Source organism: Citrus sinensis, chromosome 9, assembly GCF_022201045.2.
Source record: "Citrus sinensis cultivar Valencia sweet orange chromosome 9, DVS_A1.0, whole genome shotgun sequence".
Classification (NCBI taxonomy): domain Eukaryota; kingdom Viridiplantae; phylum Streptophyta; class Magnoliopsida; order Sapindales; family Rutaceae; genus Citrus; species Citrus sinensis.
This window is the reverse complement of record NC_068564.1, coordinates 11,595,464-11,620,646: the sequence shown is the minus strand read 5'-3', so window position 1 is coordinate 11,620,646 and position 25,183 is coordinate 11,595,464. Positions and strand designations below refer to the sequence as shown.

General features: G+C 33.2%; 1 pseudogene; it reads right to left on the bottom strand.

Moving 5' to 3' along the window:
• Positions 1 to 18,794: 18,794 nt before the first annotated feature.
• Positions 18,795 to 19,893, bottom strand: LOC102623407 (uncharacterized; annotated as a pseudogene).
• Positions 19,894 to 25,183: the final 5,290 nt, after the last annotated feature.

Sequence of the window (25,183 nt, the reverse complement as noted above, 5' to 3'; positions counted from 1 at the left end):
TGCATCAGAGATTTGGGAATTCTTTCAGCGACAAGCGGATAATTCCCAACAACGGAGTCGATCATTCAGGAATACTAGAAGAATTAAAGGAGTGAATGAGGTTCACATTGGCGAGTCAACTTCGGGAATCAAAGAAGTCAAGGAGATGGTTGAAGGTCTTGCTCGGCAAATAGCATCGTTATCGACTGCTAAATCAACAGAGCCACATGACCCTGACTCATATCCAGATCAAGCCAATGCCATAGGTGCAATGAGAAAGCCATCAAATTACAACCCATACTCCAACATATATAACCCTGGATGGAGAGACCACCCTAATTTTTCATAGACTCAAGGATTCCTACATAATGGACCAACAGCTCCAGCTCCACCAATGCAGCCAATTCCTCAAGTTCCTCAAGCCTCTCAGCCACCATTTATACCATACAATCAAAACCAGAACTACTCTCAACCCAGACCATGGGAGGATGCATTCTAGAATTTCAAGAATGTTACTCACTCCACGATTGAGCAACAGAACCGCACCATTGATGGACTACGAAATGAGTTGAGAGCAGGCTTCAATTCACAAGCCCAATCAGTTTCAAGCCTCGAGAAGATGGTGGGACAACTTGCTTCTTCAGTTCAAACCTTGGCAATGACTGTTGAGAAAGGTAAGTTTCCAAGTCAACCAGTGCCTAATCCTAAAGGAGTGCATGAAGCAAGTACCAGTTCACCACAGCAGCATGGAGAGGTCAAAGCAGTCATGACCTTGTGAAAAGGAAAAGAAGTCGACAACAAAGTAGAGATGCCGGTGACAAAAGAAAATCAAATTGTACCTGTGAATGTTGAGGACTCATCACCGGAGGAGAAAAAAGAAACCAACCCACGAGAATATGTTCCGAAAGCTCCATTCCCCCAGAGGTTAGCTAAAGGCAAGAAGGGAAAATCCACAGGTGAGATTCTTGAAATCTTCAAACAGGTAAGTGTTAACATCCCTTTACTTGATGTTATTAAATAAGTTCCATCTTATGCCAAGTTTCTTAAAGACCTTTGTACTAAAAAGAGAAATATGCATGTTCAAAAGAAGTCATTTTTAATAGAAAACATTAGTTCTATACTCCAACATAAAATTCCTTTAAAATGCAAAGACCCAGGCTCCCCCACTATCTCATGTAGTATAGGGAACCACACAATTGAGAATGCTTTGTTGGATTTAGGAGCTAGTGTAAATTTGTTGTCTTACTCAGTATTTTTGAAACTTGGACTGGGAGAATTACACCCAACTCCAGTGGTCTTACAGCTTGCAGATCGGTCCACGAAAATACCTCATGGTATTGTGGAGGACGTGCTTATCCAAGTAGACAAGTTCTATTTTCCTGTTGATTTCATTGTAATTGACACTCAACCAATACAGGATTCAAGGAAGCACATCCCCATTATTCTAGGCCGACCTTTCTTGGCAACTGCGGATGCTCACATTCAATGCAGGACTGGAAATATGCAGTTGTCCTTCGGCAACATGACTATGGAGCTGAACATCTTCAACATTGCCAAACAACCTCACAATGCAGATGATGGAATTGTTGATGTGGATTTAATAGAAACAATAGTTGATAACATTTTTCTTTCAAACCTTAGTGATGATCCTTTACAAACATGTTTAACTCACTTTGGTTTGGATTTTGATATTGACAGATTAGTTGATGAGGTCAACGCCCTGCTTGACTCAGCACCATCTATGGATACTAATAAATGGAAGTCAAGAGTTGAACAACTAGCACTATTAGAGAAGAAACTCATCCCATCATCAGAATCACCACCGAAACTCGAGCTCAAACCATTACCCAACACATTAGAATATGCATTTTTGGGAGAAGAAAGTACTCTACCGGTAATCATCTCAGCATCCCTCAATGACGAACAAAAAGATAAATTGTTGGATGTTTTGAAAGAGCACAAAGGGGCATTAGGATGGACCATAGCAGACATTAAAGGTATAAACCCAGTAGACTGTATGCATTACATTCACCTTGATGAAAATGCTAAAACTACTCGGGAGATGCAACGTCGGTTAAATCCTAACATGAAAGAAGTTGTTAGAACAGAAGTCCTTAAGCTATTAGACGCAGGTATCATTTACCCCATTTCTGATAGTTCATGGGTCAGTCATGTGCAAGTTGTCTCCAAAAAGTCAGGAGTCACAGTAGTTACGAATGCTGATAATGAATTGATACCCACTAGAGTAACTACAGAATGACGTGTATGCATTGATTATAGAAAGTTGAATTCTGTCACATGTAAAGACCATTTTCCTTTACCATTTATTGATCAAATGCTAGATAGATTAGCAGGCCATGAATTTTATTGCTTTCTAGATGGCTACTCAGGATATAATCAGATTCTCATAACACCAAAAGATAAGGAGAAAACTACTTTCACTTGCCCTTTTGGCACATTTGCATATAGGAGAATGCCATTTGGATTATGTAATGCACCTGCTACATTTCAACGATGCATGTTGAGCATTTTTTCTGATATGGTTGAACGATTCCTTGAAGTCTTTATGGATGACTTTTCTGTCTTTGGTGATTCGTTTGATCAATGTTTACATCATCTAACACTAGTTCTGCAGAGATGTATTAAGAAGAACTTGGTCTTAAATTGGGAGAAATGCCATTTTATGGTAAAACAAGGTATTGTTCTCAGTCACATCATTTCGAGCAAAGGTATTGAGGTTGACAAAGCCAAGGTGGATCTCATTTCTAATCTTCTTTCACCCAAAACAGTCAGAGAAGTAAGATCTTTCCTTGGGCATGCTGGTTTTTATAGACGTTTCATTAAAAATTTTAGCAAAGTTTCTAGACCCTTATGCAATCTACTTGCTAAGGATGTACCTTTTGTCTTTGATGATTCATGTCTTGTTGCGTTTGGAAAATTAAAGCATTTGTTGACATCATCACCCATCATTTAGCCCCCGAACTGGAGCTTACCATTTGAGCTCATGTGTGATGCATCTGATTATGCAGTAGGAGCAGTATTAGGACAAAGAGTTGATCGAATTTCCAATGTTATTTATTATGCTAGTATGACATTGAATGATGCACAGTTGAATTATTCAACTACTGAAAAAGAAATGCTAGCAGTAGTGTTTGCATTAGAGAAATTTCGATCTTATCTCATTGGTTGTAAGATAATTATATTCACAAATCATGTTGCTCTTAAATATCTTCTCACAAAGAAAGATGCAAAAGCTAGACTAATTCGTTGGGTGTTACTTTTGCAGGAATTTGACTTGGAATTCAAAGATAAGAAAGGGACAGAAAATGTTGTGGCGGACCACCTCTCTCGTCTCCATTTTGACACAATTACAAGAGCCATTAATATTGAATGAGTCATTTCCAGATGAACAATTAATGAGTGTGGAAGTATTACCATGGTATGCTGATATAGTTAATTATCTTGTTACAGGTCAACTTCCAGAGCACTGGACCAAGCAAGACAAGGCTAAATTCTTTGCAGAGATAAAGAATTTCTTTTAGGATGACCCGTATTTGTTCAAGTATTGTGCTGATCAAATTGTTAGACGATGCATCCCAGAAAATGAAATTCAGAATATTCTTTCATTCTGCCATGAACAAGCTTGTGGAGGCCATTTCAGTGCTAAGAAAACAGCAACTAAAGTTTTACAATGTGGTTTTTATTAGCCAACTATATTTCGAGATGCTTACACTTTTTGTTCTTCATGTGATAGGTGTCAACGAATGGGGAGCATTACACGAAGGAACATGATGCCACTAAATACAATTTTAGTGGTTGAGATTTTTTATGTATGGGGTATCGACTTCATGGGACCCTTTCCCCCTTCTTTTGGCCATCAATACATATTGGTTGCTGTTGACTATGTATCGAAATGGGTAGAAGCAATTCCATGTAGAACCAATGATCACAAGGTGGTGATAGGATTTTTGAAAAGCAACATTGTTTCACGCTTTGGATTCCCTCGAGCAATAATCAGTGATGGTGGTGCCCACTTTTGTAACAAAGCATTCAAAGCTCTTTTGACAAAGTATTCAATCACACACAAAGTGGCAACCCCTTATCATCCGCAAACCAGTGGCCAAGTTGAGATATCCAATCGAGAAATAAAACACATATTAGAAAAAACGGTGAGGCCAGACAGGAAAGATTGGTCATTAAGACTTGATGATGCATTATGGGCATACAGAATGGCTTTCAAGACCCCGATTGGGATGTCACCATACAGGCTAGTGTATGGAAAAGCTTGCCACCTACCTGTGGAACTCGAGCATCGTGCGTATTGGGCCATCAAGAAATTCAACTTTGACATGCAGCAAGCCAGCTCAGAAAGAAGATTACAACTGGCAGAACTTGAAGAAATTTGCAATGATGCATACGAAAATGCCAAGATTTACAAGCAACGAATGAAAGTCTTCCATGATAAGCAAATTATGAGAAAATCGTTCACTCCAGGTCAGAAAGTAATTTTATTCAATTCTCGCTTGCACCTATTCCCAGGTAAGTTACGCTCTCGTTGGTCTAGCCCATTTATTGTTCAAAGATTATTTAGCCCATGATGCATGTTGATATGGATCCAGATACCCAAGTACGTCATCTCAATAGAATTCTCTTCAATTTATTCTTGTCATTTCAATTCTAATTTTAGAATTTATTCTCGCCATTTTAATTTAAGTTTTAGCATATTCCAAATCATTTCCACCACAAATCCAACCACCCATTTACAAAACTAATTCTACACATAATTAAAATCCATCTCCTTGTGGGATCGACACTCGTCACCATTAGTCTATACTATAATAGATTTGTGCGCTTGCGAGTACATTAAAATTTGCACAACAGAGGTCAAGTTGACGATTATGAAGAACAAGAATAGAAGTCGTGAGGTTCTGAGATTGATACCCGATTAAATTTCAAAGGAGCATGACATGATTTGACCAAACTTGTAACTTCCCTAAAATATTAATCCCTAGAAATTACTTTACTGTTCATCCATATTGTCAACATTTGCTATTCAAATAGAGTAAATTAGACAAAGAAAAGAAAAAAAAAACAACACATGTAGGCCACCCACAATCAAACAATCTATCATTTTCTTTCACAAACATGATTAAACAAAAGGAAAGAAAGTAACTTAATGTGGGGACCAAAATTTTTAAAATCCAATATCCAAGGTAGCCGAATGCTTCAACAATTTACTTGATAGTGATGTGGTCCCAAGCTTTATAATCTTCTTGCCAACATGTGTGGTCCAGAGCTTCAAGATTTCTTCTCAATTTGTCTTGACTTCGACTATGTGTGAACAGTTAGGGTTTACGATTTTGGGTCTATATAAATAATGAGTGAAATTAAGAGTGAGTTTGGAACTTTGAAATAGAAGATATGAAGATGTTTTGTATGGGCGAAGGGGAATTTTACAGAGAAAGAAAGTCCTAGAAGAATGGAGGTTGAAATAGGGAGACAATGATATTTCGCGGTAGACAAAGAAAATAAAGACGGAAAGTAGCATTTTTATACTACAAAATAAATGACACATTTTAAAAAGAGTGATGATACAGCCACAAATTCTTGTACAAACTGACGTGGAATTAATTCATTGGTTGAATGAAAATATGAAATAATAAAAACAAATCATGTGGGCCAAGTGATATTTAATTCAACCAATCTTATCATGCCACATGAGTTTGTACAAGAGTTTGTGGGTCTATCATTACTCTTTTAAAAATAAGAGTCACCTTTTAATTAATTAAAGATAACTTCTTATTTAGTGGTGAGTCATTTTTATGTCACAAGTAAAAATAATTTTATAATATATGACTTCCAAAAATAAAAATAAAAAAGTCATCTAAACTAATATATGACAATTAATAGTATGCTTGTCATGTATTATATGTCATCTTTGTCCTGTTTTGTAGTAGTGAATATATATGGTGTGTGTGTGTGTGTACACACACACACACCATATATATATATATATCTATAATAATTTTTCAATCAGGGACAAGTAATCATATTAAAGTCAGGAATAAGTTAAAAGATAAAAAAATAAAAATAAAACCCACTCTAGTGCCTGTTAAATTTATGTCTTTTTATTTTTTTCCTAAATATATATTTTACATATTTAGTGTTATCATTGTTTATTCATTAAGTTATCTATAAATTTTAAATTTATATAGAGATATTATCTAATTATATTTGAGAGGTTTATTTTTAAATGTTTGTATATTCTTAAAATCATATTTTGCCCTCAATAAAATTAAACTGATTATAAATTAACGAAAGGATGATTTGAGCTATTGTTTAAAAAACATGGATGAAATAAATTATTATTTAAGTAGTAAGGATAAAAAGAATTATTTGTGACAAAGCTTTTTTCCCTTTAATACCTATGTTCATTCTCTCCTATTTCAACCAAAATTTTCATCATTCCCTCATTTTTATTGTGTAATCTATATCTCATTTTATATCACTACAATTATCACGATAAAATTTGGATAATTTCATTGAATATAAGTTTTTTAAGTAATATTTTTATATATTACAAAATCTTTTGGAATCTATTAAAATATGAAGTGATCACTAAGCCTTTCATCTGACATCAGTACTCAAAACAAAGAAATAAGGTTAATATTCCTAAAATAAAGATATATATTCTTGTCTTAGTTGTAAGAAAACCATCTTCTTGCATAAAAGATTAATGACATTAGAATTACTGTACTTAGGAAAGTGGAATATTTATAAAAAGAAGCTAAGAAAATTTTAAAAAGATAAGGGTAAAAACAAGTACAAACAAGTGTATATATACACCAAGTTCTTTACTTTTTAAACATGAGAAACCAATAATACTTTGAACTTTTTTGAATCTACAATTGTGTTCATCAAAATTTCTTTCAATGATATTATTCAAAAATTGTAAAATCTGAAATGTAGGGAAAAATTAAATTCCATAAACGAGTCCGACTATGGTGGCCCGGTGACACCATACTCCGCATTTTATATTTTTGTGAGTTAATCACTGGTAAATTGCAGTTAGCTCCTTACTCTCTCTTTCATTTATATTATTTATCCTAGTATAACAAAAACTTGCAGTTAGCTCCTTACTCATTGTCAAAGTTAAAACCCATTTTTGTCTAAAATTTAATATTCCTAAACTATCCTCAGATATATTGACTAATGAGCCGTTATCTTCTTGATCAAATTTATCATTTATTAAATTAAAATTTTCGACAAAATTAAATTTTATTTTTGATGAAAGACAACACTAACAAATCCAATTTTGTCCACAATTTATTTTCTTCAAAAGGTTAAAAACAAAAGATTATCTGACACTAGAGATTAAAAGGATTCGAAAAATGGATTTCCAGTGTGAATCCATAACTAAAACATTAATAATATAAGACATTTCATATCAACATGAAGTATTGATTTATTAGAACATATAATCATTAGGGTCTAGTGCAGAATCTCGCACTTTAAATGCAGGATCCCATTTTGGGACTCTTAGATTTGAATCCAATAGTCCAAACATTTTGAAAAATAATACATTGAACAACTTATCGTTGGAGTGTCTATCATTTAGACAGCAAATCCGAGACCAAGATCTCAAATACCGCCCGTCATCGCCATCACACTTGCTACCGTCGGTGATGACCCCCAGATGCCACCGACCATATCCTCAACCAACTCCATGGTGTCCCGTCTTCTTTAACCTCCCAACAACCGCAAAACCTTGGCGCTAAGCTCGCAGCCTTCTACTCAAAACGCATCCGAAGCCGCCATTGGATTTCCAGCCATCGGCGATGCCATCCAGCCGCCGCTACAACTCTTAATGACACACCACGAGCATCCCCAAGCGTTACTGACATCCCAAGCCACTAAATCAACCACGGCCTTAAACCCTAGTTTGCGTGTTCCCATTTCAACAGCCGACGCCACCGTACTAGCAACCTTGGACAGCGTTTCTCAGCCGCTGGAACCCTCTTACGTCATCAGTGGGCCGTCAGATGCCCACCAATCCGTGATCTCTTAAAACCCTAGCCACCACTCTCATATCTCTAACCAACCCCGTGCTGCAACTCTGTTAGCTGCCACCAATGGCTATACACCACTGCCAGCCCCCTCCTATCAACCACCTTTGCACAAACAACCACAGCCTTTGCTTTCCACCACAACACCGAACCCTTGTTATCCCCCCTCCACCCATGTTACACAGAACCAGCCTAATGTCTCTGTGCAACACCATGCATGTAACGTCTCTCAAACCCTCAATCGAGACAAGCCAATCTCTGGTGGTGCGCTTCCTATTCGTGGTCCCACTCAAACTCGTTTCACCACCACAAGTCCTCTCAACCCTAATTGCAATACCACCTCCTAGCCATCATATGTTTCTGTAGTCAATCCTGTATCTATCCTTGATCCTAATGCTGCTTCTAGAGCCTCTAAATTCTTTGATGATGTTGTTGCAGATTCATCCTTTTTATCTATTAAGACGGGCACCCTCGATCGAGGCGAGCCTGCTATCCATTTTACTGCTGCTGAAGTGTCAAACATAGCTGAACTGTTTAAGATGTCTCTAGTTAGTAGGTAAGTTCTTTTTGGCCGCCCTCCAATAGAAGTGATTAGAAAGTTTTTTGTTTCCTTAGGCTTAAAAGGAAGTACACTGGTCTCCTTGCTTGATAATCGCCATGTTTTGATTAGGCTTCATTTGGAGGAAGATTACTCCCGAATTTGGGTTAGGCAGACATGGTATGTCAGTGGTAGGGCTGTGACGATTTTTAAATGGTTCGCAGCTTTTTGGTGTTCTGAGGAGTCTCTGTGGTTCTTACGTGGGTTTCTTTGCCGTACTAACTGTTCACTTTATTTATTGCAAAGAAACTTTATATTCTATAGCTACTGTTACCGGGAAACCTTTGCGTGTTGACCATGTTACTGCTTCTGTTAATTTTATTGATAGGGTTTTGATAGAGTATATTGTTTTGCGGCCTTTATTCCCGACCTTTGGATTGGTAAGGGTGATTTCGAATTTTGGCAGGATGTTGTTTTTTAGTAGGCTCCTGCCTATCGTGCTTCCTGTAAATGCCTAGGTCATTCTACAAACGGTTTTTATGTAACTAATTCTGGATTTCGTAAGCCTCAACAGCGTATTGGTGTGCTTAGAATCGAGATTCTCGAGATAAGGGTAAGCAACCCATGTTTGATGTACATGTTTAGCATTAGGTTCCCCATGTTCCTTACTACATTGTTGCAGATAATCGGGCTAGGAGGCCTGTTGTTCAGCCTTCTTTTGCTCAGGGGCAATCTGTGGTTTTATTGGCTCAGCAACCTACTTCTGGAGGGGTGGTTCAGCCTCTAAGGATCGTTGGTACTACGGGTGCATCTCCGGATGCTAGCATTCCTGCTCAAGTTGATGCTCAAGTTGATGAGGAGGATTTAGTTGGTCGAGTGCGTGTTGATAGTACTAATGATATTGTTGCTAATGATATTACCATTTCTGCTCAATTGTGATCTAGCTGTTAAGCCCTGAGATCTTGGGGATTCCTCTCTACGGAGCCTAGTTGATATGATTGGTGATGATGATGATATGATTTTGGATGTTGATTAATATTCACTCTATAGTTGTGGTTTTAATTTCTATTATACAAATATTCCTTTTCAATCTGATGAGAATCTTCGTTCTGATGGGACAGCAGCTGATGCTTATTTCTCGTCTGAGCCTGAGGATACTAGAGGGCTTGACCTTAGTCCCAATTTCATCATTGCTGGCACGTATGCCTCTGGTTCAAAAAAAGGTTTCACATTAGTCAATGGACGCAAGTATCATCAGCGACACTTTAGGCATTAGCTCACTTGCTTATAATTTCTTTTGTTAGGCTCTACCTTAGTTTGTTCTCTTTAGTTTTTTTCTATGTATTTTTTTTTTGTTGCTTTTGCTATTTCTGTTGTTTTTTCTTGTGGTTAGTCTTTGCTTGGAGGTTTTAGTCTATATTCGCTTCAAATGTACTTTCTTTTATTTTACTTAAAGAAAAAGCCCTTTTCACCCCTTAGGTTTGATGTAGTAGCCTATTTTATCCCTAGTTTTTAAACAATAGCTCATAATACAAAGTTTAATTACCGTGTAATCCATGATATTCTAGTTATACAACCCAAGAGGGGGTGAATTGGGATTTTAAAATTTAAGCTAAGCAAACCACACAACAATTTAATCTAATGCCTTAATGGAATCAAAAACAATAATAAATGAGTAAGGGAAGAGAGAGCAAACACAATGATTTTTACGTGGTTCGGCAATCCCCGCCTACGTCCACGCCTCCAAGCTCACCCGGGCTTGAGGATTCCACTAAGCAAGCCTCCAAGGCTTCAAATGCTTACAATTGACTTCCAAGGTGTCAATAAACGTTTACAACAAGAGATTATCCTCAATCTCTTAACCCAATTGTATCCCAACACTTACAATCACTCAAAACAAAAGATTACAAATTATTTTTCTCTCACACAATATTTAAGATTACAAATCAACGCCCAATGTGTGAATAGATGAAGAATGAATGTGTTTAAAGCTCTTTGAAGATTGTATTCTCAAAAATAAGCTCAATGATAATGTTGTGATCTATCTTGTTTGAATTTGAATGAGCTTATTTATAGTTCGAGCTGAAAAACTAGCCGTTACAAACTGTCTGCCCGAAAACGGTTCACCGTTAACCATTAACGGTTAACCGTTTAGGCTGGTCAAAAGTTACCGTTGGGCTAAATTTCAAATAAACGGTTTGTCGTTTAGGCTTACCCATTTGCCGTTAAATTCCAGAGACCTGTAAAACAAATTTGGTTTAACCGTTCTTACTAAACGGTTCAAGGTTAGCAATCTGAAAATAATCGGTTAACCGTTTTCAGTAAACGGTTCACCGTTATTTTTCAGAATCATCATTTTAACAATACTTTGCATAACATGCTTTCTGGAAATTATCGGTTAGCCATTTTCAGTAAACGGTTAGCCGATTGCTACAGTGAAATTATTTTCTAAAATTATAGTTTTACCCTAAAACTTTCTATAATTATGCTATGGCCCAAATTGTCATAAAACTTTATAAATAAGTTCATTTCCAAAGTTTCAAAACTTTTTCAATTTAGACCATTAATTGAAAACAACTAATTTTATAAAATCATTTTTTCATTAAGTATAAAGCCTTTATATTATGAAAATAATGATTTATTTAAAATAATTTGAGTTTTTAAAAACTTAGTCATTCTTAATCTTGCGTGTTATCATCAAAATCAACATTATGGATACATATATGCTAACAATCTCCCCCTTTTTTTATGATGACAAACCTTGAATGTATTTAAAGAATGATTCCACAAATTGCTTCCCCTAAATATAAGCTTCCCTTACAATTTGCCAATTTACTAAATTATAAAATTTAAATACATGTATTCTTCTCCCCCTTCATCATCAAAAAGAAAAATTAATGGAAAAGAAAAAGAATAGAATTTTTACAAATTTAAAACATGTATTTTTCTCCCCCTTCATCATCAAAAAAGAAAACTTAAAGGAAAAGAATAAGAGTAGCAAAATTTTTACCTCTGTTATCCTAGTAGAAATTTCGATAGAATCTCCCCCTAACAACAAGCATTACCTCAAATACAAGTTTAATAATATTACTCCCAAATTATTATAAATCATGATACAAGCCAACTTCATATATAAATCATCACACCAAAATATCATAAACCATTATTCCATCAATTACCAAATCAATAACTCATAACATAAAATTATCATATAAAACAACTATGTAATCAAATCATCTTTATATCCCAAAATCATCACCATAATCAAATATCAATCATCAAAAGAATACTCAAAGTGCCTATTATTCTCCTCCTTTTGATAACATTGAAATGATATATTACTTTATCTCCCCCTTTGGACAACAAAAAAGTTCAAAATGCATATTATCCAAAATCATATTATATGCTCCCCCTAAATATATGGTCAATTTAAAAATTTAACCAAAATAATTTTATCCAAAAACATATCATATTTATCTCCCCCTTCATCATAAAAAAGAAAGATAGATAGATGCAATCGAAACAATATCATTAAAAATAATTCGATGAAGATATTACCAATTTTGTACGAGCAAAAATTTCAGCAGAGTTTCCCCTTAAAAATGAGCAAATCCTCAAATAAAAAAAATGGTTAAAAAACACTTCCATATAAGCTTAGACAATTATAACAAATCAATAACTCCATCAATTCATCAAGCAACGCACATATAACCATCAATCATAAAAAACATCAAGAAATCAAATCATCCAAAGTTCACACCGAATTTTTTAAAATTGCTCTTTGCAAAAAGGTTTTGATTTGTTTACCAAATTGGCATGCATATTATTAACTGTCCAAGCTCCATAATTACTAATCACATTTTAGAAATCAAGACAACTAAACTCATCAAAGATTTAATGTGACATTTCAATATAACTTAAGAAAAATCTCATATGCTTAAGAATCTCAAAGTAGATGTATTTCTCCCTTACATCTCATTTCTCCCTCTTTATCATCAAAAAAAGTAAAAAGCTCCCCCTATCAATCATCAAAATCTCAAGACAAGCACATTAGTTCCACATTATCCAAATATAAAACATCCAAATATCAAACAATAATCATCATCAATCCACAATGAAAGCAACAATGCATATGAAAATGTAGGTGCATAATATAATAGAAAACTATTGTAAAATCCATAAGGAGAGCACACTATAGAAGTGGTAATTTGAAATACTCAAAATGCACAAATTCAGATTTTCAAGATATTGAGTAAAATGGGTAATTTTAAATCAATTAAAATGATCGTAGAGATGATTTAAGGTGATGAATGGTGTTGATTAGATAAAAAAAATGGTGGATTTTAGAGAGAGAGAGAACCAGATTGCCGAATGAAGAGAAGAAGATGAATAGTCCTTAAAAAAGCTCGAATCCGGCTTACCGTTTAGCATAACCGGCTAGCCGGTTTTGAGGCAGAAGAGAAGCTTTGCAAATCCGGCTTTTCGGATTTCATAACTGGATGACCGATTTGTGTCCAATAAGTTCCAAACCGAATCCGGCTTTCCGGATTTCATAACCGGTTGACCGATTTTTGCCCAGAAATAAAATTTTCTCAAACGGCTTACCGGTTTTCCAATCTGGTTATCCAAAAGTCGACCCGAGAGCAACCATAAGCAAACGGCTTGCCAGTTGGTTACATGTGGTATGCCGGTTGTGCCTTAGAGATCATTTTGCGTCTTATTGAATTTTGGTTAACCCAAAAACTTGTATTGTACACACCAATTTATCTTAAAACTTGATCAATTTAAAAACATTTTGTGATTCAAAATGTTTGTCTTGGATGTTATGAATTTGAACAATTCTTCTGGGTAATTTGGTCGCGTTTCCTCGTATTGCTTTGCCTGCTTAATGAACAATTCTGCCATCTTTCTGTTTTTCTAAATATAAGTATTGAGAATTTTTTAGAATTGAGATAAATCTACTCATTTCGTTTCTTCTTTATATAGATTTTAGAATTTCATGAAGCAGACAAAAAGGCAAATTTTAATTAAAAATTAATTTGTTGGGGTTTATCTGGGGAAGCCAACTTGGACTTGGATAACTTCTGAAAGTATTCAATTTTGACCCGAATTCTTCCTTTTTCAACAAGATAGAGACCAGCTCCTTTTTTTTTTTAATTCAATTTGTTTAGATATTGGTCCTAGTTGTCTTACATTTTGGTCCTTTGCTGTAAGGAATTTTAATTATAATAGGATGGCTAATGGGATTTGTCTTTGTCACGCTCTCTTTTGAGGCCTTTGCTACAATACATGCATGTATCATGTACATGTAGGCATGGCAAAATGTCGGGTCGGGCTCGGGCTTGGCCAATCCCTACCCGATCCGATCAAAAGAAATTTGAAATCCGACCCTAAATAAGTCCGAACACTATTTGAAACATCGGGTCGGGTCCAACCCGACCCTACCGAAATAGTTAACCTCACAATTCAATTCTCATTTCCCACCACCATTTTAACTAATTCGGCAATTACTTAATCATTTCAAACACGATTCAATTCCACTTTCCACAATCAATTCCACAACTATTTCAACCCCACACACAAATCAATTTCAAAATTCAACATGAAAAATACACAATGCAATTAAATTAAAAACACACAATGTAATTCTACAACCATTTTACCCATACACAATTCAATTCAACAACCCAACATAAAAAATAAAAAACTCATGTCTTATATAAATAAAAACACAATGCAATTAAATTAAAAACACACAATATAATTCCACAACCATTTTAGTCATACACAATTCAATTCAACAACCCAACATAAAAAATAAAAAAACTCATGTCTTATACAAATAAAAACACAATGCAATTAAATTAAAAACACACAATGTGTGATGTTGTGAGGATATGTTGTGTGTGTGTGTTAACTTGTGTAATTTTTTTTTAAATAGGGTCGGGTCGGGTCGGGTCGGCATTAAGCCCGACCCTGACCCTAAATTTGTTCAGGCTTTAAAATTTTGGCCCTAACCTGACCCTAAACTTGAAAATTCGGGTCAAAACCCTAAAAATTCGGGTCGGGCCAATCGGGCCAAAAATAGGGTCGGGCTAAATTGCCAAGCCTACGTACATGCAAGGAATAAAAAAATTAAAAAAATTGTTGCCATTGTTTAGCTGCCACTTGGCAGCCAAATATTTAAAAAAAAAACTTGGAGTAACCGGTTGCTCCTTAAATGATTAAAAAATTATGAAATAATAAATATTTTAAAATAAAGGCTAGATAAGAATAAAAAATTATTTTTAAAATAATAAAAAATTAGTTTTAAGTTTAATGGTACTAGTATCAAGTTAACGATAGATGTTTCATGTTTATTGATTCATTAATTACATGATTTTCAGGGTTGCAAGTTAATGATTCCAAGTTTCATATTCATTGCCCTCAGTTTTTATTTCCTTTAATTTCAAGTTTAATGATCCCAATATCAAATTAATGGTAGTGTTTCGTGTTTATTGGTCCATTAATTGCATGATTTTCAAGGTTGCAAGTTAATAATTGCAAGTTTCATGTTCATTGTCTTCAGTTTCAAGTTCATTTGATTTCAAGTTTAATGGTCCCAGTGTCAAGTTAACAGTAAGTGTTTCACCTTTATTGGTCCATTAATTGTATGATTTTCAAGGTTGCAAGTTAATAATCGCAAGTTTCATGTTTATTGTCTTCAGTTTTAAGTTCATTTGATTTCAAGTTTAATGGTCCTAGTATCAAGTTAATAGTAAGTGTTTCGCCTTTATTGGTCCATTAATTGCATGATTTCCATGGTTGCAAGTTAATGATTACAAGTTTCATGTTTATTGCCCTCGGTTTTAAGTTCCTTTAATTTCAAGTTTAATTATCTCAGTATCAAGTCAACGATAGGTGTTTTTTATTTATTGGTCCATTAATTGCATGATTTCTAAGGTTGCAAGTTTCATATTCATTGCCCTCAATTTTAAGTTCTTTTAGTTTCAAATTTAATGGTCCTAATATCTAGTTAACGGTAGGTGTTTCATGTTTATTGGCCCATTAATTACATGATTTTTAGGGTTGCAAGTTAATGACCCCAGGTTTCATGTTTATTGCTCTCAGATTCAAGTTTTTTGTGGTTTCAAGTTTAATGGTCCATTAATTACATGATTTTTCAGGGTTGCAAGTTAATGGTCTCAAGTTTCATGTTCATTGCTCTCAATCTCAAGTTCCTTTAATTTCAAGTTTAATGGTCTCAGTATCAAGTTAGAGGTAGGTGTTCGTGTTTATTGGTCCATTAATTGCATGATTTTCAGGGGTGAAAGTTAATAAACTCAAGTTTTATGTTCATTGTTCTCAGTTTCAAGTTATTTTATTTTCAAGTTTAATGGTCCTTATATCAATATTAATGGTAGTTGTTTCATATTTATTGGTCCATGATTTGTATATATTTTTGGATTGCAAGTTAATGATCTCAAGTTTCATGTTCATTGCCCTAAGTTTCAAGTTACTTTAGTTTCAAGTTTAATGGTCTTAATATCAAGATTAATGATAGTTGTTTCATATTTATTGGTTCATGATTTGTATGATTCTTAGGATTGCAAGTTTATGGTCCCAAGTTTCATGTTCATTGCCCAAAGTTTCAAGTTACTTTGGTTTCAAGTTTAATGGTCCTAATATCAAGATTAATAGTATGTGTTTCACATTTATTGGTACAAAGTTTCAAGTTACCGGTTTTACAGGTTTCCATTTCTTACAAATTTTTTTATTATTTGACACTAAGATGAAACTCAACCATTGGATCCACTCTATTTAATCAAATGGTAATTTTTTATGCATGTACTGAAGTTGCCACCCCCTTCTGAACATTCCATAAAATTGTAACAATATAGGGAGATGCCCATTGTGGATGAGGAAAGTAATGAAGCAACAAGACATCTTTTCTCAATGTGGTCTCCAAGCTTAAAATAATGAAGTGATTCTTGGCATTATATTTTGGGGGACGCATGGTAGTCATATTCGCCGGGAGGAACTTCTGAGACAATAAAAAATTTGGTCCATGTCTTGTGCTCATCATCAATAGAACTTATGTTTAAGTTCTAAGGTTTTTTGTGGCGAGTTTGATAATATTGTAACCCATAATAATAGAGCACAAATAATTTTATGTAAATTAATATTTACAAATTGATATGACATGAAGATATTGATTGAAAAGTGATAATTATTATTTTTTTGCTATGTGGACCCATGATCATTTTATACAATCAATCTCCTAATGCCATATTAGTTTTTATAAGATAATTGTGACTCTATCATTACTCTATCATAATTTTTAAAACAATTTTTGTTGGTTATACTATAGAAATAATTAACAATAAATCAGTTAAATTTTGCTAAAATTTATTTTTAATAGTGACTGTGGTAAGAATACAAATAACTGAAAGAGACATAATATTGAACAAAATTTACTAGCACATTTGTAAATATAGATATATAATATTTTTTATTATGTATATATAATAATTGATAACTAAAAAAGTATTTTTATTTATTAATATTATTTCTTTTGTTTCGTTATTTTAATATAAATGGTAATAATGATAATGCCTTTAAATTAATAATTTGTTTGATTGTACAACGTTTTGTGTTACACTGTACTGTATTAATTTTTAATTATATTATGTTTGGTGTTGTACTATACTATATTAATTTTAATTAAATATTTAGAAAATAATATTTATAAGTACTTAGAAAAATACTAAATATAGAACTCTTAAATTGTAGAAATTTAACATTATTTTTCAACATAAATATTTAAAAAATATAATAATTTTTCATAAAAATCGAAGTTTATGGCCTTAAATTTTCAGCAGCATAAGATTTATTTTCATTATTTTCCAAATACATAACCTGTGAAATAAAGAATGAAGCAAATAATTTAATCAAATAATCTCTAGATAATATCACAACATAAATAAATAGTTAAAACCAACTAAATTAGTTCAAAAGTCATCTTAGGATGATAGAATTAAAGTTTGTACATACCATAAGATAATTATAAAATTAATAAGGTGATACAATAGTTGTAACATATTCACTAATAAAATGAATTGTGCTAAATAATTTAAGTAAAAGTTCTGTAGTATATGTAATAATATTTTATGTAATTATTTATATTACTATTAATTTTAAATTAATATTATTCAAATTTAAATATTTATTATTAGTTATATTAAATTATTTAAAAGTAATTAATTTTTATATATTCATTATTGTAATATAATTAAATAATGTAATATTATATTATATTTTTATATATTATTTAAGTACTTATTAGTCATATTAACTTATTAAATATTAATCAATTTCATATATTAATTATTATAATATAATTAAATAATATATTACTTAGTTATATTTTTAATATAATAAACATTCAAATATAATATAATATTATTGAATAATAAATAATAAATTTATTAATTTATATAAATTATTATAATGTAAAAATAAAATAAAATAATATAATTTTGTATTAAACTAAAAATTTATATTTATTTGTTATTATTATTATTAAAAATAACTAATGCTGCCACTACCCCATTAGCTAAATTGAGGTGCATTATTATGCATCACAATGCAACCACTTACTGCACCAAACATGGGGTTGCATTGCACGTAATTAGGGGTTCAAAAACCCCCTAAGAGGATTAAATGTATATGTATGTAGACTTGCCCAAAGGTCCTATCTCAGCAGCAGTCACAGTTCGTTTCAAAACATGTGCATGCATGTTAGCCAAAAAGAAAAAAACTTAATTTTTAAGTAGTTTTATTTAATTAACTACTTATCTAATCAAGTAAACGATGAATAAATATAATAAATGAAATAATACATGCTTTATAATTTATTTTGAATACATGCTTTACAATTTATTTTGAATATTAAATACAATTATTTTCGAAAATCAATCATAAGAAAAATATCACTGATGTCAAGATATTTATAAGAATTACAAACTATTTTGAATATTAAATATATTATGTTACACCAATTTTGTTAAACTTTAATTTTTTTAATTCACAATAATTTTTAAATTACTTCACCTTAATTCTAAATAAGATCTAAATCAACTATATATTATTAATTTCTTGAGGTTGAGGTTTAGATTCAGTAGTAAGGAGCAGCCTTGTTAAGGACTTAGGTTGTGTGGGCAATAAATAAACTAATTTCCTGCTTTTCCAATTCTCAAATAAATTGGAAACCGAGCAACCTTTTGACTTTGGCCATCTTCATTCCAAGCAACTTTAAAATTATCCATCACATTATCTGTCAAAAGCTCAACACCCTTGTCCTTAGCCGTCTGATAACCTGAACATGACCGTATGAACGTGAAGTAATCATCTAAATCCATCACCTTCTCTAAAACAAACTGATCAAACGGCCCCGTATTATCCACCCCGTCCACAGGCTCAAACGGAAAATCAATGCTCATGTACTTGTTGTCCACCAATTTACGTTGTGGTTCCCAAAATGGCTCACAATCAACGGTGTCAAATGGTTTGAAAACTGCTCCTACGGATTCATTGATTCCGGGCATGGTGTAGGTCCATGCGGCTATTACTCCATTAGGTTTTTTGAGTACCCATTTTACTTGTTTGTAAAATTGAGGCAAGTCAAACCAATGTAGTGCTGCAGCGATTGTCACTAGATCTACACTCGATTGTGTTGCCACATTTTGTTCAAGCTCAGTTATGGACATAGTTAGAGGAGTAAGTTGATACCGAATGTTGGGGAGCTTTATTGCGAATTCTAGCTGTTTTGGGCTTTGTGTCTGTTGCAATGACATTCTTGTAGATTTTTGCAAGCTGAAGACGTACAATTGAGAAATTAGAAAATATAGGAAGCTATAGAAACGTATGAAAATTTTAGTGGGCCCAATGGCACTAAAGTGAGAGGTCTCCATTCCCACTAACTAGGTCAACTAAAATGGTAGTTTTTGATCGATCGGGTGAAGCTTAAAAAAGTTTTACCTTACATGCATTGTTATTTATTTATGATCAAAATTTATTTCTTTATTATTTTCATTATTATTATTTTTGCTTAATTTAATAACTCAAATCACTAGAGAATTTTAGTTTTAATGATGCGGTAGAATATCATATACGTACTGGTTTGGCAGCCTGGCCGCTTCCTGTGCCTACATCCCATACAAGGTCGTGATCGGGTGTTTTAGAGGCGATGAATTGGAACAATTCTGCTGGATAACTTGGCCTACCTTCGGTATATTGCTTTGCCTGCTTAATAAATAATTGATCTGCCATCTTTATGCAAGCAAGGTTAAGTATTCAGAAATTTTTCGGTGTAATGAAGATTATGAAATCAGAGGATATGCCTTTATATGCTTCAAGAATGGTGAAAACTAAACCTGCTTTAATCACATTTAAAAGAAAAAAACAACAACGGCGGATCCTTTGCTATAGCTCTTGGTTTCTTGGTGCAAAGTGGGTGCCTACGATACAAACGGAACATGCATGAGGGCCTAAAGAAGATGCAATAAACTAGCTGTAAATGGACGGAAACAACGTGTGCGCTGTATTATGAGGTAAAATTTATGGGTGAAAATTTTATGTGCCTTTATTTTAGGTACAATCAACTAATAGAATTATGACGTGTATGTTTTTTTTTTTTTATATATAGATGTCATTTTGTTGGTTGGTACTTCATATATATATATATATGTGTGTGTGTGTGTTTTGAAATGTTCCAGTTCAAAATCCTACATTTGTTAAAATCTGAGAAATCTATTAAATTGTGGAGTTTAATAGTATAATGTATGTGAAAACTATTAAGCCGTGCGAACTTTAATGAAGTACTGGATTCTGGACCAGATTGAGACTTTATACACACACATATTGCAAATATTATAGTATTTCCGTTATCACTCGTGGAGCTGTGAAATTCTTCGATAAAAATAAAATACAAATTTGACTAGGCTATAATATAAAATCTATAAAATTGAAGATGCCAACAGCAGGGGTTATAATAGATAGACTATAAAGTTTGATAGTCTATTACAAAATTAAATAAAAATTTAATGGAAAAAACTTAAAATTGTGATTAAAAAAATTAACTTCTATATTCATCTTATTATTTGACGAATTTTCAACAGGAACAACATACAACAAGGTTATCCTTCTCTTTGGACTAGGTGTTGATTTTCGTATTTTTACTGTTTATCATTGAATCTTTTTTCTTTTTTTTTTGCTTACTACCAGGGTTCACCTTTCCTTAGCATATGAAATGGATACATTTTATTTTTTCTAGTTTTATTTTTTTTAATTACTTAATTGTAAGACTAGTTTAGAAAATTCAAGTGATCTTGCCCACACTCCTAGACTATAGGCATGAGTTTTTGATACCATAATAAACAACATATGAATTTTATTAGTGTGAATTACGCCTGGGGTTTAGCATCTTGAAATTTACCCACACTCAAATTAAGTGTATTGGCGAAATTACATCCTAGAGTGCTTCTTTTGCCCCCTTAACGTAAGCTTAATTGGCTGGCTGCGAATATATTTGGTGCCATGTTACCTAAGTTCAAGTAAAGGGAGCCATCAGGCTTTAGCCCAATGGTTAGAAGCCAAATCTCATAATTGTGAGGTCATAGGTTCGAATCCACACAATGTATTATGAGGGTTTAATTTCCTTTATCAATTTGAGTGAAGATAATCTTCTCCCTTTCAAAATATGAGTGGAGTAGACATTTCTTAAATATTAGATAGGGTAAAAATATGAGCGGTGCTTCGTAAGAATTAATGTAAACTAGTCCTAGTAATTGTATGATTTGTAAATATATGTTATAATCTCATGTAATATGAGTTGTACTCTTGAGCAATTTATAAAAATTAATGTAAACTAGTCCCAATAATAGTCTGATTTGTAAATATCAGTTATAATCTCATGTAATATGAGTTGTACTCTTAAACAATAGTCTCATGAAATTAAAAAAAAAAGTAAAGGGTCTAGCTATGTTACAAAAACCGTGTCATACGGAACTTTGATATGACAAGGGAAGGTTGGTTAGCTTGGCACGTGTAGCATTAAAAATAAGGAAAAAGTTAAAATAATAGATTTGTGTCTCGTAAGGAAGAACAGTTCTACTATTTGCCCCGGGTCAAATCCCAAAAGCAATAAATGATGACGTTTCAATCACTTTTTTTTTTCCTTTCATTCAAGCTAAAACGACATCATTTTAGCTTGGTTAAGGTAAAATTGTTACAGCCCCAAATTGCTTTCTCTTTCTCTTCGTCTCACAGCCTTTTTTCCTTCTATTTCTCTGTAAAACCACTGCTTTCTCTTCCCCTTCGTTTCATAGCCACCATCACGCGTACCCAATCATCGGTACCCACCACACTGATAGCCATCAGCCTGACAACCACCATCACACAGGGTTCCATCACATATACCCAGCCATCGGCACCACCAAAAGACAAAAAGGAAAGTTTGAACAAGGATGAGTGTCGGCATTGTCATTGAAGGATGAGTTTCGGCATTTACGGTAGCTGCAAAAATTTTCTAACTGAAGATTGAGTTTCGGCATCTACCCTTGAAAGTTGAGTTTCGATTTTACGTGGCTTTCCCAGTAGCTAAGGTCCTCTCTTCTTTGGCAGTGGCTTATTTTCGAAGCTTGAATTTTACTTGAATTTGGAAAAATTAGTTTTTCTTATATATATTAGGGAAACTAGTTAGCTTTCTGCAGTGAATAGAAGACTATCCAACTAGTTGGGCATGTGTGATGGTGGTTGTGAAACGAAGGGGAAGAGAAACAGAGAAATAGAAGGATAAAAGGGCTGTGAGACGAAGAGAAAGAGAAAGCAATTTGAGGCTGTTGTGAGACGGAGAGCAAGAGAGCAATTTGGGACTGTTGTTGATTTTGCCTTAACCAAGCTAAAACGACGTCGTTTGAGGGATAATGGAAGGAAAAAAAAGGGTATTGAAACGGCGTCATTTATTGCTTTCAGAGTCTGACCCATGCCTTGACTCGGGGTAGCTAGCATTTTCCAAGGAAGAATGGTGTTACCTGCTACTGACAGATTACAAGTAATTAACTTTGAAATGTGGGCCAATTTAGACAACCCATTTGAGAAGACGGATTTGATGGAAGGCCAAAATATCGCTTTCCATTATCTAATGATATCCCAACTATTTATAAGCAGATGCAACCCAATTATTTTTTTTGGCAATGGACTAGATTCCCTTTATTTTAGTATAATTTATGAATTACTGATAATTAGAAGAGATATATTAATATACACATTTGGTTAGATTGAAAAATTGCAGCCAAAAACAGAAACACTCGTATACCGCATAACATTTATCTCTCGGTAACATTTGAAATAAAATTCTGATTGTAAATTAAATGATGTATAAATAATGTCAAGGAGAAAGTGAAATATTTTGAGTTATGACAATTGTACGTAGAGCTGGCAAAATTTGACATGACCTGATTACCCAATATGAAGATGACACGAATAAATGGGTATGGGTCGTCAAATTTGATCTGATTATTTTCAATTTTTGAACAATTAGACCTGCTTGAGCCATGTCACCTAGAAAATGAGCATTTACTGTACACTTTAGTATGCTGCTTTTGGTAAGAAGAGGTCTAGAGGCACAAGGAATCATAAGTACGGGTGGGATTTTTGGTTTTCGATTCGATTTTTTCAGTTTTTGATTCGGTTTGCAATCCATTCAAGTTTAAGAAGTCAACCCAAAAAGGTTGGGAAATTATTTCAGTTCGTTACGGTTTGGTTTCAAATTCGATTTGGTTTAGTTCGAGTTCATAATCCGGTTCGATTTTGGGTTGTGAATTTCGCGTTCAGGGGCATATCCAGGATTTTAAAGTGCCTTGGACTAAATATGAAAAACATTATATTGTAAAGTGAACATAAAATTTTATAAGAAAAAAATAAAATACACATAATAAGATGAGGACATTAGAAATCTTACACTAAATAATAATTACTTTAAATAAAATAATTATATAAAAATAGAAAATAAAAATGTGATTCAAAACAAAAATATAATTGAAGTTGTACTTTTCGCGGCTTCAAACAATAGAATTCATCAACAATGGATTCTGAATCAATATTATCTACAATTTCTCTTTCAGCATAGACAATCATATAATTTGAAAGAAACTCATTTTCCATCTTATTGCAAAATGATGTCCTGATAAGGCTCATGGCTGAAAATGCACGCTCTGTTGTGGCTGTAGACACTGGAAGAGTCAACACTAGATGAATTACAAGCTTAATTAGCATGCTTAAATAAATTAATCAATTCAATTTTGTTCATCTTTTCCATTTAAAAAAATATTATTAGTTAAAAAATAACAATAATAAATCAACTCAAATTGATAAATCACAAACTAATTACAACAAAAAAAGCCAATCAAACATTCAAAATAATATGTAAAATAAATCAATAAAATCTATCTAAAAAAATAAATAATTTATGCAAGTTCTAAAAGTATAGTAACATATGTAGAAAAATGTATAAACCGTAAAGAAATTGGAAGATATGAACAGATAATGAATTGTGATTTATGAAGCAGTGAAGGTGAATTGATGAAGAATGAAGAATCGTGAAGGGTTTGGAAATTTTTTTTTTTCTAATGGTGTTGGTGGAAGTAAAGGAAAAATAATAATGATGGATGGCATTTGCGTAATTAATAATTGATGGTATATTCCTAATTAACAATTAATGGCATTTTCGTAATTTTAATCAAACTAACTGAATTTTTTTTTCTATACCGGGCTGCCCACTAACAGATCCGCCCCTATTTGCGTTGGAAAATAGTTTGGGTTAATAAATTCGTATGGGTCGGGTTGGGTTAATAATTCCGCTCAGACCAAGAATAGCCAAAGATAAACAAATTAAATAGCAAAATGATGAAATATTCAACAAATGATGAAATATTCAGGTTACCAAAACACTAAGTTCAAAATATTCCAATACAAATTACAACAATAAAAGAAAACAACAACAAAGAAATTACAACAATTACTTTTTGTAGTTGCATTGTTCAATGATGATAATTGATAAAGCAAGCAACTGGGCCACTATACATAAGTTTCATAATTAATTAAACTAATAAATATATAGAAATTAGCTTTCTCCATGCATTAACTGATCAACATATTATGTCCTATCTTTCCTATCATTTACAAGAAAAATTAAACATGATGTTATATATTTCAGCTGCAACGCAATATAGTATTAGTACATGACAAATAAATTGTCATAGATTTTAGTTGCAACCACTATATAGTACACAACAAATGTAGCCAAATCAAAAAAAATTTAAACAAAAAAGGCAAGAAAATGCAGTCAAGCAAACAAACTTTGTAGTTGACTTACCATGTGTGAAGAGTCGGCGACAAGTTCAAGTCGTTGGCGAACTTGTGAGAGGAAAGATGAGGTGCTGTCTTGGTGAGGGCAAGCCAACAGCAAGCTGTAGTTGTGGCTCGTGGGTTGATTTCAAAGAGAAGACTAGAGAGTGAGGTTGTGCTGATAATGCTAATGTGTAGCAGCAGCGTGGACCAG